This window comes from Stomoxys calcitrans, chromosome 2 (assembly GCF_963082655.1).
Source record: "Stomoxys calcitrans chromosome 2, idStoCalc2.1, whole genome shotgun sequence".
Taxonomy (NCBI): domain Eukaryota; kingdom Metazoa; phylum Arthropoda; class Insecta; order Diptera; family Muscidae; genus Stomoxys; species Stomoxys calcitrans.
In genome coordinates, this window is record NC_081553.1 from 158,213,179 (window position 1) to 158,227,282 (window position 14,104).

Genomic DNA, 14,104 nt, shown 5'->3' on the forward strand with positions numbered 1-14,104 from the left:
AGTATTTCTAAAATAAATAGAAATATTTACGAATGAATTTTTGTGTCGACCCCCCATTGCCACTATCCGTTCATCTAGTTTACTTCCTATCGTCAAGGCTCGCCGCAAAAGAAATGACAGCCTGTTTAATGGAATGGAGCACATGGTTAAAAACATGAACTGGAAAATTTCAAAAAACCTCTCACATGTCAATGAGTGCAGTCCGATTCTACAATAGTTTAAGCTCAATGATAAGGACGTCCCGCAGTGCGACACCCCTTTGGAGAGAAGTTTTTGCATGGCATAGTACCTCACAAATGTTACCACCATTAGGAGGGGAAAAAACCACAGCTGAAATCTTTTTCTGATGGTCCCGTCAGGATTCGAACCCGTGAGTTCAGAGTCATCGGACGACATGCTAACCTCTGCGCTACGGTGGCCTCGATGAAAATATCATAAAGGAAAATTGGGGAACTTCTCCGACATTAAAGAGTGCTCTCCGAATCAAGTTGTCAAGCTTGGTAATAAACGACCTCTTTTTATTGCGGAGTACCTCTCAAATGTCACACAGTGGATAGAATCGGAGGGAGGTAGTAAAAAATCTGACATTTGAGAACGGGTATAGATATATTTTAAAAATTTCAGGCGGCTAGAGTTGTGGTGTTCGCGAATTATATGCTCAATTAAAAGCCCTAGGTGGTTCGGGCGCCTGTTGTTAAAAGTTATTCAGTAAGGTTAGGTTGAAAAGAGAGTGCGGATATTAATCTGTCCCATGCCACTATAGACGTACACCCAAGCCTGTAATTGGCTTGTTGTGCGCTCTAAAATCTAAAAAGTAACCACTGAAAGAAATTTTAAGTAAAGAATTCCGTGTACTTACAAAATCCCTAATTGTTTTCTAAACCACTCCCTTAACTTGGTTCATGTCTGGTATCGTGTCCCCACCTAAGTACCGGTGTATGTTAGCCACATAAGTGAGCTCGTAGTCCGTAGTTATAATACCAAGAGCCATACTGACCTCCTTCTTACTTCCTTTCAGTAATAGCCTCGTCTTCTCACGATCCGGATCACCCCAAAGGATTTTCACCGTCCTACCGACTGTTTCGCTGTTCCACAGTGTTACATGCGTTTGTCGCCCACCCCCATAAATCGGACTGCGTCGACTCGAAAGGCTTCAGGTTAACCAAGTTTATCGACGACAGTACTCTGGTCTTCACTGCCAAATCGACTGCCCTTTCCTTCCCCCTTACTCCGTTATGGCCCGGCATCCTAACGATGCGGATTGTACCATCCTCGTAGAAGTCGTTAATCTCCTTCTTCTACTCCAAGACTGCTCGTGTTCTTAGAGTCCTGGTTGTTATTGCCCTTATGGCCATTTTTCTGTCCGTAAAGATGTTCACGCTCGACGTTCTCGAGTGAGTACCACACCAAGCCCTTAATTCGGACTGCGTCGACCCGTGAGGTTATCCAAGTTTATTGACGGCAGTCCTCTGGCCTCCACTGCCAAATCATCTGCTTTTCCATTCCCCGTAACTCTGCTATGGCCCGGCATTCAAATGATGTGGATCGTGCCATCCCCAGATATGGCGTTAATTTCCTTACACTCAAAGACTGTTCGTGACGTTACCGTCATGGTTGTGACTGCTCTGATGGCGTCCTCGCGTTAACACCATACCACCTCGTGCATTACGTGATCGCCTTGATCTCTGTCTGCAGAACAGTTTTATGATCAGGCAGTGGAAGCTAGATCTCAGACCGCCAGGCCCACTCTGTCCTCTAGCTTTAATCCATCTGTGTAGCATGATCTTCTAGAATGCAATACTACACTTCCGTGAATCCAAGGCTGTGCCGTTGGAAGCAGAGCTTTAAGTGTCGTCTCAGGTATCCGATCGGAAACTTTTCTCATTCCTTCCAGGTTTCCTATCATCGCCTTGATTAAATAGTGAATTAGACCTGCTCCTAGCATATATCCATTCTCCCATCGCCTTAAGTCTCATAGCCGCAGTGGATGCCTTCCCACATAATCTGTATGTCTTTGGGTTGGATATCGAGGATAGTCTCGAAGGCCCTAGTGGGCGTGGTCCTTATCGTTCCCCCTATATCCTCTGAACATTTTGTATTGTCCTTACATTGCACTTTATTTCCATCACAGTCCACCGAACTATTGAGGCGTAAGTAAGTATTGGTCTAACCACGCTCCTGTAGAGCCAGTGGACTATCCTCGGATTCAGGTCCTGTGCCTCGTGCCTAACATCTGTGAGCCTTCTCGGAATGTGGCACTTCCAATTCAGTTTCCTGTTCAATATCACTTCTAAGTATTTGACCTTGTCAGGTATCGAAATCGTTCTATTAAGGAAACGCGTTGCGTCAAATTGGTCCACTTTCGTCTTTCTCGTAAATAGGCAAATTTAAGTCTTCTCTGAGTTAACATTGAGACCCCTAGTTCTAGCACAGTCGTATGCCACCTCCAAAACCTTCTCGGCACTTTTACATAGCTGATTCGGATCCTTACCTATTAGACCTACTCATTCAGCATCCGTAATAGGTTCTTTATTTATTTATGGTGTTCACCCATAAGAGTGGCGAGCCCTGTGCCACCTGCTCCTTTATATTTTTGTAATGGTACCTACAATTTATCCACCTGAGTAGAAAGAACGCACAGCAAGGCTTTTGGATATGTATGCCTTTAGTGTAGTATAACCTTCCATGCCGGATATATTCCATCAAGTCCGGATGGCTTAAGTTTTTACCATAAATTCCGTTATGACAAGCCTTCGATCAACCACCTTTTTCCAAGATTTCGATGTTTCCGTGAGTGCCGTCCAATCCTGTGGAAAATGCGCTTTTATCGAAAGCCTCAACATGTTTTCCATTGTCTCTGCTCCTACTCCCCTGGCTTCTACCAACGTTTAAGTTTGGACATGGGGTTTCAAGAGAAACTGTTTCATCTTGTCGGGGTCATAAACTCTATCGACTTGTTCGCATAAATCTTCCAGGAGGTACATTTTGCCGCTCTGGTAATCTTATTGTATTCCTTTATTACGACGTGCTCTGTATTAAAGTATGCGGACCTCTTTCCCAATGTTGCGAATCTCCCTGATCATCCAGGTTTTTTCTTGGGCTCGTTTACTTTCTCGAAGAGGACAACTATCTTCGAAGGACTCTACTAGTGCAGTCGTAATCCTGTTGGCATTTTCGTCAATGTCTTCTATGCTTGGACAATCTAATTTATCTTGCCCAAGTCTTCTTCCGATTACTTTACTTTAATTGGCTATGACAGAATATTTCTTCCACTAGCCGAACGTAGAATAGCGTTCCAAGCGCCTCGATCTTCTGCGCTCATTCTAAAATCTCTGACACCAAGTTTCGAGGTGTCTCCCACAACTTGATCTTTCCATCGGGCTTTTGGTCTTCCCGGTTTGCGTGTACCACCGTGTTTGCCTTCAAAAGACTTCTTTGCTGGAGCTTCATCATCCATTCTGACAATATGACCTAGCCAACGCAGCCGTTGTATTTTGATGCGTGTAACTATGCTATCGTCGTCATATAGCTCATACAGCTCGTGGTTCATACGTCGCCTTTATTCTCCATCCATTTTGCTTATCTCCATTTACTGCCAGACCCATTTTCACTGTCTCTCTTTCGATTCTTTCAAAGGCAGCAGTTATTAATTCCGGTGACCGACCTATGATATCGATATCGTCGGCATAGGCAAGTAGCATGTGCTCTCTTGTGATTAGTGTGCCATATCTATTCACTTCTGAATCTCGTATAATCTTCTCCAGCAGGATATTAAAGAGATCACACGATAGGCTGTCTCCTTGTCTGAAACCTCGTTTGGTATTAAATGGTTCGGAGAGATTCTTTCCTATTCTTACTGAGGAACTCGTATCAGCAAGTGTCATCCTGCAGAGTCTTATTAATTTTGCAGGGATACCAAACTCAGACATGGCTTGAAATACCTTTGAACGTAAAGGAGTATCGAAGGCGGCTTTGTAGTCAACAAAGAGGAGGTAGGTGTTGATTTGTCCTTCTCGGGTCTTTTCCAGGATTTGGCGCAGTGTGAATATCTGGTCTAGGGTGGATTTACCAGGTCTAAAACCGCATTGATAGGGCCCAATTATCTCATTGACTTTAGATTTTAATCTTTCACACAGTACGCTCGAGAGTATCTTGTATGCGATGGGGAGGAGACTTTTTTTTTTTTTGATGATTTATTTATTATTTATTTATTTATTTCATATTAGATAAACAAATTGATATTAGATAAACAAATTTTACATTTCATTATAAATTACGTCCCACGAAGCATTAAATAGCTTGTTTGTGAGAATAAGTTAAGATCTGTGATGTTATTACATAGGTTCGCCAAATTGCCTGTATACTTCATTGTTTTTGGTTAATTATTTAAGTAATATTCTTTGATTAATTTGGTTCTAATATTGTAATTTCTTTCCTTGGTTATATTTGTTGGAATTTCGTTGATGATAGTAGGTAGTGTCACAGATAGTGAGTATTTGCCATAATCGTTCTTGAATTTCGGCACCATATATTTGCCTTCGATTTTTCTTCGTGTATTTTGGTTGTGATTTATTTTCTTCGCTAAACTGCCATCATCCATGAATTCTCTAACTACAGTGATGCAATAGATTTCCTTTATATTTAGTATTCCCAGATTTTGAAAGATTGGCTTTATTGAGTTTGTATTGATTTGTTGTGTTTTGTTTTGCATTTTTTTGTTTATGAGTTTCACTATCCGGGTTTGCGCTGTTTGAATGAGCCTGCAACATCTCGCATTCCCCCATGCTGTGACCCCATGACGAAGATGTGACTCGACTAATGAAAAATAGGCCTGTTTTATCACATGATATGGAGCACAGTTACCGAGATGATATAGTGCGTAGGCTGATTGTCGTAGTTTCTTTTGCAGATGCTGTATATGTACTTTCCATTTAAAACTAGCTCGAGTTCTGTACTGCATTTGCCATTGCACTTGTCATGTAAGCTAACTGCATTGCAATTTTTATGTAGACATTCTGTGTCGTGATATATGATATGAATATTTGATTTTGGTATACTTTTTGGTCTGATGTGCATTACTTTGGTTTTAGATGAGTTTATGATTAAGCCGCTGTCGTGACACCATCTAGTGATTATATCCAGCTCGTTTCGCAGCGTTTTTATTGCAGTATTCAATGACTTGTTGCATACTACAATGGCTGTATCGTCTGCGTATGTGAACGCGGTGCTGTTTTTAAGTTGACGTACCATCTCATTTGAGTAGATGATGTACAGGATTGGACCAAGTTTCGAACCTTGTGGTACACCGTATGGAGCATTCAACATACTACTGCTTGTGTTACTTATTTTAACACAAAACGATCTGGATGAGAGGTAGTCTGCAAACCACCTTAATGTGAGTCCTCTGATACCGCTTCTTTCGAGCATTTCTATCAATTTATCATGAGGCAATGTGTCAAAGGCCTTGCTAAAGTCGATGAATAACGCTAAGCAATTGTTGTTTTGGTCCAGTGATTCATTGATGTGATTAGAGAAGTAACCCAGGAGTTGGTTTATATTTTTTCCTTTTTGGAACCCATACTGCTGTTTGTTTATGATGTTGTATTTCTTTAAAAAACTGTTTAGTCTTCTTACAATGATTTCCTCTAATACTTTTTCAACGACTGGTAGAATAGCTATCGGTCGATAGTTATTGTAATCTGTTTTTTCGCCGCTCTTAAAAATTGGTCTTATAATGGATTGTTTCATTATGTTTGGTATGGACGATTCACTAATACTTCCATTAATAAGTTTTGTTATTATTGGTGTTAACAAATTGGCATGGTTTTTTAAGTCCAATGCTCGTATATTATCTATTCCTGCACTTTTTCTCATATTCAAGGTCTTCAGTATGTTATTAATTTCTTCTTCAGTCGCGTATTCTATATAAAGTGAGTTGTTGATTATATTTGCCGCGTTTGCATTTAATGTGGTTATTGAGCATGAGTGTACTATTTTTAGAACATTTTCATTGAATTTTAGGGCAAAGTTTTCGGTTATATCTTTTAGTGATTCATCTTTAAAGTTTCTTTTTATTGTATCATTTAAGTTTTCCGTCTTCTTACCGGTGATTTTATTGATGATTTGCCAAGTACCTCGTATATTGTTTCGATTTATTAAAAATTGGCGATAATAATAATCATTTTTAGCTTTGGTTATTGTTTTATTTAGTTTATTATTGAAATTTTTGTATATTTTTTCGTTTATTTTGTTGTTTTTGTTTTTTGTCCATTTTTTATATAGATGGTTTTTTATACTACAACATTTTAATATATGCTCATTGAGCCAAGGGTGTGGATTTCTTTTTTTATGTTTTGTTTGTTGGCTTGTTGAATTTGTATAGATATCATTGAATGTTTTGTAGATATTGTTGAACAGTTCATTTGTATTATTGGATGAAATGATTATTCGTTCCCAGTCTGTGTCATTTATTTGTTGGTTGACTTTGGAGATGTTAATCGTAGAAGTTTCGTTTGTCTGTCTGTCTTGTGTGTGATTCAATGACGTTTTTGTTTCGTCAACGCTTCCAAATATTGCAAAATTATCCGATATATCTATTCTAATTATTGCTGCATAAGCTTGAACAAATTGTTTATCCCACCTTGCGAATAAATGGTTAATACATGTCATTGATTGATTGCTATTGTCTTCTCTGGTAACTTCGTTTATCATACACTGTAAGCCATAGGATGATAGGATATTGAAGTAGTTGCTTGTAGTATTATTGTTTTTCTTTATATCAGTATTTACATCACCCGTAATTATTAATTTATTCTGTCTATTAATTCCATATAAAAGTTTTTCTAATTCTTGTAAAAATGTTTTAACCTTCTTATTAGGTGGCCGATATATTGGTATGATTGTGGTTTTATTATTCTTTGTTGTTGTAATATTAATTTGTGTTACTTCTGCCGATTCCATTTTGATTTGTATTTCTTTATATAGTATATCACTTCGTATATATATTGCAGTTCCACCACCTTTTCCTTCCCTGTTTCGGAATATTGCATTGAAACCATCGATTAAATAATATTGATTTTCATCATCACAAATATTTGTTTCAGTTAATATTATTATTTGAACTTTATTGATTATTTTCCATATATTGGTTATGAAAGCCAGAAAATTTTTCCTTAATGACCTAATATTTAGATGTATCAACGACATACTATAATTCAGATATTTCGTGTCCATGTCGTTAAAACTATTTAATATTTCCTCAGTATAATTCATTTCAATTTCTTTATAATTTCAGATATATTTATTTCAAGATTTTATTTATTAGTGCTTTGTTGTGGCTAGGGTTGTTACTAGTCTCTGTAGATAGTCTTTTATTTTTTTGTTTAAATTTGGAAGCTTTTTCTTTTATAAACTTTACGATATATACACATATGTTTTTACTTTAATTTGCCGCAGTTATATTTTCAATATCGGATGTATTTTTTATTATAGTGAAGGAGGAATTTTCATTTTTACGAGCATAGATATTCCCATTTTTTACCCACACATAATTCCATTTAGATTCATTGGCTTTCATTTTCGCCAGCCACAAGAGTCGTTTATTATGCTCAGTTAGTTCATCATTTACATAGTAAATGGTGTTGTTTTCCTCATCTCGTGTTTTTTCTTCCACCCTATGTCTCTTAATTTTGCTCATAATTTCAATTTTTTTACTAAGAGTTGTAAATTCCACAACTATTTTATTTTTTCTCTTTATTTTATATGCTCTGTTTATGTCAGTGTTGTTTATAGCAACACCTATGTTTTCACTGATTTGTTTTAACACCTCACTCACTTCTAAGTTCTCATTGCAAACATTGCCGACTTCGATATTTTTTTCTAATGCTTTCTGCTCTAACTTCTCTACTCTTTCATTAAGCTCTTTTATTTTTTCGCTCTTCTCTTGGTCTCTCACTTGTAGTTCGTGAATTTGTGTTGTTATTGTTGCTACATTTCTGCTTATATCAGCAATGTGTTCTTTTATCTCCGCACTGAACATTGTTATGTTTGTTGTTAGTTGTTTTATACAGTTTTGCATTTCGATCATGCCTGACTTTAAGTCAGATATGTCTTTTTTTTGCGTTGTTATTTCTTCGCTTAGTGATGTGGTTGGTGTTATGTTTTTAAATCGTTTGCTTGCAGTTTCCTCATCACCATAGCATTCTCTTTGTTGTTTAGAAGCTTGTTGTTGGATATTATTTTCTTCTGTTTGTTGAGTTTCGATTTCATCGTTGTTTATACGAATGTATGTGCTCGTAGGCGACTTTGCTCTTGGGTCACAGCTATGACATTTCCATTCCTTTCTTTTCGTTTGCCCCATGCTCTTATAGGAAATCTCTGTAAGAGAGCAACATGGGCTGAAATGGAATTGTCTATCACAATTGAAGCAGCGCACAAAATTTATTGATTTTATTTTGGTAGAACATTGACTACAATTATTATTAGCTTGCACTTGTAAAAATGACATGTTCACAGTATGCTTGATACTTTAACTTTTTTTTTTTTTTTTTTTTTTGTTAGAGATGTGGCAAATGACCGAAAAATTCGTTGTGAAAAAAAAAAAACCGTAGTTCGTTCTATTGATTTAGGAATTTTAATGCGCGTGTGCAAAAGTACGTCCGTTCACTTTGAAGGCTACAGGCTCTGTATTTGGCACATTCCGTCTTGTCTCCTTTCTTGTGTACGGGACATAGTATGCTGAGGTTCCAATCATCGGGAATGCGTTCTTCTAGCCAGATTGCGCAGATAAGCTGATGCATACGCCTTATCAGCGTGTCGCCTCCGGTCTTAAATAGTCAGCGGGTAACCCGTCGGCTCCTGCTGCCTTGTTGTTGTTTAGTCGGGTTACTGCTACTTGGACCTCATTCTGACTAGGAGGTAAACATTCTATACCATCATCAGGGATTGGTTCTGCGGTATCCTCTTCGCCGCCAACATCGGACACTAGCAGTTGGGTAAAATGTTCTTTCCATATCCTCAGCATGTTATCTGTGTCAGTTACCAGATTTCCTTCTTTGTCTCTGCGGGAGGATGTGCCTGCACCAAAGCCATCGGTTTGGTATTTAATTCTTTGGTAGAATTTCCGGACTTCATTTGACTCCTGTACATCTCAATTCGCTCGCACTCACGTCTTTCCATTTCCTTTTTCTTTCTGCGGAATAGACGTTTCTCCTCTCTCCTTTTCTCCCGATACCTCTCCTTCATCTGGCGCGTTGCTACTGATTGCAGGGTTGCTCTATATTCCGCATTCTTGGCTTCAGTAGCATCTCGACACTCCATGGGTTTTTTGGAGGAGGCTTCTGGTACCCAAGTACGGATTTCGCGGCATTTTCCATGGAGTGGGCAATAGTTTGGCAGCTATAGTATAGTTCGTCACCGTTTGGTGTTGTAGTGACGCCATTCCCAGTCCATCGCACTTCCTGTAAGGCGGTTATGTCTGCCTTGTACTTCTCTAATACATCCGCCAGCGCGTATACTGCACCTTATCTATAAAGAGTGCGGACATTCCAGGTGCAGACCCGTAAATCATGGTCCTTTTTTCGTTTGCGTGGGTCGTCAACGTTAGGGGGTCCGTTTTTACTATTTTCCGGGGGCGAGTTACTGGCCCAGCGCCCCAACCGCATGGGTTTGTGGGATTGCATATATCCCTCGTTGTGGCGAGCCGCTTGCTCCAACATCCGACGCTCGCCGCCAGCCGCCCCTAACCTGGGAACAGACGCTGATGTTGGCCATTGGTTATTTGAAGGCGCCAATAACTCGCCTTGTCATCTCGAGTATCATTGGCACTCAGTATTTAGTTAAGAGCCAGTGCCACCTGACTCTTCACTGATACTCTCCTCTCGAAAATCGCTGACTGCCCGCGGCCGCATTTGTAGCTACTCCGCATAAAAACGGAGCTTTCCACCATCCGCAACCTGTGGACGCGCCCGGTAGCTTTCAGCTAAGCTTCCCGTGATAACGATGGGCACCACACAAGTCGGAGCTCAAAGTTCCAGCCTGTGCGGTGCTCATAGTCATCCCGTATCGGCCGGGCTTCTTCCGATTAGTCATCCGAATATTGTCCCGTTGGCTTTCAACTTATTTCGGGAGCTTATCGGATTCGGCGCTGGCCGTGCTATTCTAAACCTAATTCAGCGACGGCCAGAGAAGGAGTGAACTCAATATTTGGTCTTCCAGTAAATAGGCTTCTTGTGATTCGGTGATGGTTTCATCGTCTGCTCCCTGTTCTTAAGGCTGCATTGAGTTTCCTGTCAATGCAATGTTAGGAATTTTTCGTATCTTAGCCTTTCGAATTTTGAGAAAGTCGGTGATGGTTCCATCGTCGGATTCCTGTTCGTTATGTAGCATTGGGTCTCCCGTCCCTGCACTGCCTGATTTTCCAATATTAAGATCATTGCCTATCCTAGTATTCCAAATCTTAAGTACTACTAAGTATCCGACTATGCATTCCGGCGCGAATGAGCTGTCCCATTCCTTGATGAAGACCATCGCATTTGTGAGTCGGGAGATGTCCATCTTCTCACCAGGTCGAGCTTTGGATACTTTGAACGAGTTTTTTTTTACGGTATCAACGCATTCTGCTGACGCAAAGCGCACCGACAAGATATTCCCTCTATACTCTCAGCCCATCATTTGTATGGGTGGACCCTCTTCAGATAAACACATTTTCGAAAATCCGCTCGCTAACCAGATCCTTGATGGCTGGGGCGTGCTTTGTAAGTCAAAGTCCTTGGTTTTTTTCTAACTTTGTCTTCCTCTGGAGGACACTGTCTGGAGACTCCATTAGGGGAGGGCTGGCTCGGTCTTCCCAGAGTACTTGACAGCAGGGAGCTGTTTTTCTTTTTCAGCGTTTTAGTAGTGTTATGTTCTTCGGAAGATCTGATTCTCTTTCCAGCTTCCATAGAAATGCTTGGAATGTCAGTTCGATCCCTTATGCAGTATGCTTGATTACGCTGCCCGGGCTTGCTTTCTCAGTTTTCTTGTGAGCTAAGCCCTCACTCACTACTGCAATGGACCCGCTGTCGCCATCTCTTAATTCGGCTGCTGTTTCACTAACACTGTTACTGTCGTTGTCTGAATCTGAATCGAAAACACCGTTGGAGGAGAGTATTTAGTGATACTTATGTGACAAAATATTTATACACTTCATTAGTACCTTGCAACTTAGAATAGTCATCTATAGTTTGCATCCTTACTGTACTCTTCAATCTAATCGGAGTGCATCTGTTCAAAACAACATCATTTGTTTTGCCACCGAGGACGTGGGTGGGATTATTTTTTATTAAACTATCTACATTTTCAAACCGGAGAACAATGGTGAATGTTGCCTTGCATTGAATATCATCCACAGGAAAATTGAGTCTGAGATTCCTGTAAGTAGAATTTTTCCAATGTCCCGCTCAGACCTAGTCGAAATTTTGAATTATTACGTATTACATATAATGCAAGAAATTTTGCAAACAGTGACCCTTTTCGTTGTATATGCTATTAAACATATCTGAGAATAGTAGGCTGTAAGAATATTTGTTATCTGTAGACTTGATAAAAAAAAAACATCTTTACTTTAAGGCTGGGTACGAACTGCGCATCTCTTTGATTTATCCGTCCCTTACTCATTTGTTAGTCTGATAATTGGTTGTGCGCTTGAAGCATTACACTCGACTACTGGTGCCAAGGCACCCACAGGTATAAGAAGGGCGGAAAAAAATCGACGGTCTAATGTCACCATCGCAGCTGTTAGATCTTTCTAGTGGATTTTGAGCCTACTCCTTAAAGGCTTTAAATTTTTCACGTGATACTTATTCCGAGATACAGATATTTTTTCTTTGAGAATTTTTTGAAAACGAAGATACATATTGTAAAACTTCTGTGGAAAACACCAATAGAGATATCTTTATAATTCTTTTTGAATTTTGCCTATAAGTGTCTTTAAAAAAACAAAAAGATAAATAAAAATAATAATCTTGTACTGTCACTTATAAGACTACTAGCTGACCCGGGCCCACTCCGCTGCGCCTTCTTTTACTTTAAAGATTTTTAGTGAAATACCATGCTACGAAAATAGTATATCGCTTGACTAACAGTTTAACAATATAAGCGCTTTTATCAGAATCCAATATGATCTTTATTGGTCTACGAATTTGAGTTTGGATGTAAGGTGTACTTCATTCTTAAAATAGGGGTGAAGGGGTGATGCCTTAAATACATGGTCCTACATGTGGATATCAATTTCGTTTTCTACTCCCAAATACCTTCATTTAAGCCCCATATTGCGATGGGGTATTTTGGGAAGGGGTAGACCCCCAGGAAATTTGTCCCGAAAGTGGGTATCAATTCTTGCTCTACCCCCAATACCTTTCATTTAAGCTCCACATTGACATCGTCGGTAAATATGCCCAATTTAGGGGTGTTTTGGGGATTGGGGTGGTCCCCAAACACTAAGCCCGAGCAACGTGTTCTATTCTCATATATCTATATATGATTTATTTGAAGCCCATATTGCCATTGGCCTCAAAATTGGATATCAAATTCGTTTTCTAATCTCATTGCAAAAGTCTGAAAATATGTCCGGTTTGGGGTATTGGCCCTAAAAACAACCCCAAATACGTCCTATTTGGGGTTGTTATTGGGTGGGACGTCCGCTAGACAGTTGGTATCTAATGTTGATATCAGATACGTGGTCTACTCCCACATACCTTTAATTTGAGACCCATATTTCCATAGTCGGCAAACATGACCAGCTTGGGGGTGTTTTGGGGGATGGGCGGCCATTCAGTGAGCTGTGAGTGGTGTTGTGGGTGTGGCGTGGCCCCGTAGACACTTTTACCGAATATTGATATCAAATTTGTGCTTTACTACCAAAGACCTTTCATTAGAGCCCAAATTGCTCCCTTTGTGGGATGTTTTTGGTGAGAGGCGGCCCCCAAACACTTGGTCCCATATTTGAATGTCAGATTCGTATTATACAATACATTCAAATACCTTTTATATAAGCCCCATATTCCCATTGTCAGTAAATAAGTTCTGTTTGGGGGGTGTTTTGGGAAAGGGGTGGACCCCTAGAATCGTGGTCCCACATTTGGATATCAGATTCGTATTCTACTTGCAAATACCTTTAATTTGAGTCCCATATTGCCATGGTCGGTAAAAATGTCCGATTTAGGGGTGTTTTGGGGCTTGGGTTGGTCCCCCTAGCACTTGGTCCGACAATTGGATATAAGATACGTTTTTTATCCTAAATACCTTTCATTTGAGTCCCATATTATCGTGATTGGTGTTAATATATGTTTGGTAGGTTTTAGGGTGGGGAAGCCCCCCCTAGGTACCCCATCCGAAATTTGGATACCAATTTTTTATTTTTAAGGTACTATATGAGAGCACAAAAAGTTTCGCTTAAATCGCACCACCCATCTCTGAGATCTGGCGTTTCTGAAAATTAGGGTAAGGGGGAGGGTCCGTCTCCCCCCCCCCCCCCCCCCCTTTCAGATATCAAAAAATGTAGTACCCTATTTTCACCACGGGATCTTTATGGACCATCTGGATTTCAAGAAAATCGGTTCAGCCGTTTCTGAGTCTATAAGGAACACACAAACATACAAACACTAATTGATTTTTATATTAGGTTGCCCAAAAAGTAATTGCGGATTTTTTAAAAGAAAGTAAATGCATTTTTAATAAAACTTAGAATGAACTTCAATCAAATATACTTTTTTTACACTTTTTTTCTAAAGCAAGCTAAAAGTAACAGCTGATAACTGACAGAAGAAAGAATGCAATTACAGAGTCACAAGCTGTGAAAAAATTTGTCAACGCCGACTATATGAAAAATCCGCAATTACTTTTTGGGCAACCCAATATATAAGATTGTCTTGTTGTGCAGGTGAAGAAAGCAAATAAATCAAGTCAAATAATTTTTTAGTTAATTGGTTGTGGAAGCTATGTGTTTAGGGACGTATGAAGTTAAAAAAACATTAACCCTAATGGGGGTCTGGGCTTTTTGTTTTGAGAAATCGGAGCAATTTTCCAATTTGTTGATAAAAATTTCCCTATTTTATAGTACATATAA

The 14,104-nt window shown here is 39.5% G+C and overlaps 1 protein-coding gene across 2 annotated transcripts in view; it reads right to left on the reverse strand.

Annotated features, from left to right (window-relative positions):
- LOC106088227 (protein turtle) overlaps positions 1-14,104 on the reverse strand; it is a 200,569-nt gene that overhangs the window by 137,541 nt on the left and 48,924 nt on the right. The gene's annotated exons all lie outside the window — the stretch shown is intronic.